The sequence below is a fragment of the Macrobrachium nipponense genome, chromosome 37 (assembly GCF_015104395.2).
Source record: "Macrobrachium nipponense isolate FS-2020 chromosome 37, ASM1510439v2, whole genome shotgun sequence".
Classification (NCBI taxonomy): Eukaryota; Metazoa; Arthropoda; class Malacostraca; order Decapoda; family Palaemonidae; genus Macrobrachium; species Macrobrachium nipponense.
The window spans coordinates 62,899,934-62,902,107 of NC_061097.1; positions in this window are offsets into that span (position 1 = coordinate 62,899,934).

Consider the following 2,174-nt stretch of genomic DNA (forward strand, 5'->3'; position numbering starts at 1 on the left):
CTAACATACAACTGGTCGCTGTTCTATACCATTATATTGGTGGACAGCAGACAGTTATATATATATATATATATATATATATATATATATATATATATATATTATATATATGTTTTATGTATATATGAATGGTATAAAGCCATGAAGGAAGTGAAACATTGGGAGTGCTCCGAGATCTTTCGACCTCAGGATCTTTTACCTAGTTGAGTCTGCTAAGTAAAGGACCCAGAGTCGAAAGATCTCGTAGCATCCACTGTTTCTCTTTCCTTCGGGGCTCATATATATATATATATTATATATATATATATATATATATATATATATATATATATATATATATATATATTATATTCATCGTTACCATACGATATAAGTTGATGATGGTAATCAAAATCCATGTATACATGGATGCTGACGATGATAATGACATGGGTCGTGACTCTTAACACATTGAGGTGAGAAAGAGGAAACACGTCGCATCAGTAATGAGTCATAAGATTCTCAGTCGCTACTCCAGGTGCCTTTTTGTTTGTTTTTTCTGTGGATGTCTAATAAGTGCTGCTGAACGATGAGCTCTTTACTTAAGCTGTTATTAACTCTGGGCAACGAGCTTTGTGATTAATGAAAGTTATAGAAACAGTAAAAAGAAACCAAATAGAAAAGAGTTAGAAATTGTAAGATATGATACTAATACCAATCTCACGCCGAGGAAGAGTTTCTCTCATGAATACTAATGCATAATACGTAAGTAATACAAAAAATACATGTAAAAACTAGGCCATTCGTTGTAGAAGTGGACGAAAATATTAGTGGCCTATAAATTTTATTTCTATCTTCACTAATGTATCTATATTGGTTTCACCGACTGTATGGTCAGTGCCCCTGTATACATAAAGATAGAGAAAGAGAAGGACAGAATGAAGAATGAAAACTAGCCGAACAAAACGAAAGATTTATATGGTAACAATTTCACCTCCGTCGAATCTAATCATGCAGATTTCCCTTGGGGGGAAACGTATTCATCAAATTCTTATTTACCGTTCTCTCTCTCTCTCTCTCTCTCTCTCTCTCTCTCTCTCTCTCTCTCTCTCTCTGTATTTGTGTGTTTGTTTTTGTCGATCTTTTTTTGTATCTCTTTATTTCCCTTTTCTCAGTCTATGAATGTGCGTGGACACAAAAGGGAAAACGTAATTTTTCAAGTCTATTTATATTTCATCATTTAAAGAAAAAAACAAATGTAGTTAGTTGTAACTCTGCTGCAGCAACGGCAATAGCATTAGATACATTAAACATTAATACAGTTTTAATTACTTGTTTTTATATGAGTAATACATTTCTGTACTATACTGTGTTTGTTTTTACTCACGTTTAAAAGCTTAATTTAGTCTAAATTTTCTGCCATACATTTTCACAGATTTCCAAATATATGTATAAAACCCAAAGAGGCGCGTTTCTAAAAATTAAGTTTTAGACGCTCACATCTAGGCTGCTGCTTCAGCGTTTCTCCGAGTTAGGCTGAAAGAAAAACGAAGCCAAATGATATCAGCTGACTCTCTCACTGGATGGAACTTGATCCAGACGAAGACGCCTGCCAGAGGATGAACACAAGATGGAAATTTGTAGGTCGGTCATAGCCGTTATTATTACAAATGATATATCTGAATATAACTTCCACTGCTTCCCTACCACATATTGCTATATGCTTTTTCTCTCGAGTAACTGCTTTTTTTTCCTTTATAATCTATATTTACGTACAAGGTTCAATTCAGCAGCCGCCAGTGAGGACTACAATTACCAGCCAGGAGCAGAGTCGTTCCAGCTTTATTCCAGTAGACAGACAGGCTGACTAAATGAAACCAAATCCGATCAACTCCTCGGATGAAGGCGATAAGCTGAGTAAGTCTACTGATGCGTTTATTCATCACCTCCCTTTCTTCAACGGCCAGCTGAATTATTACAAATCTTCCTAATACAACAACGGCTGGCTACCAGTGAGCACTAAGAAAGCATGGCCCTTAATGAAATTCTATATTGATTATGCACTGATAATTTGTTTCTTCTTAATATTTCCATATCCAAAATTTCAAAAAATTAAGTGATGAAACGCTAGCGTGTAAGCGTAACTAATACTATTTTCCTCTCTCTCTCTCTCTCTCTCTCTCTCTCTAATAAAC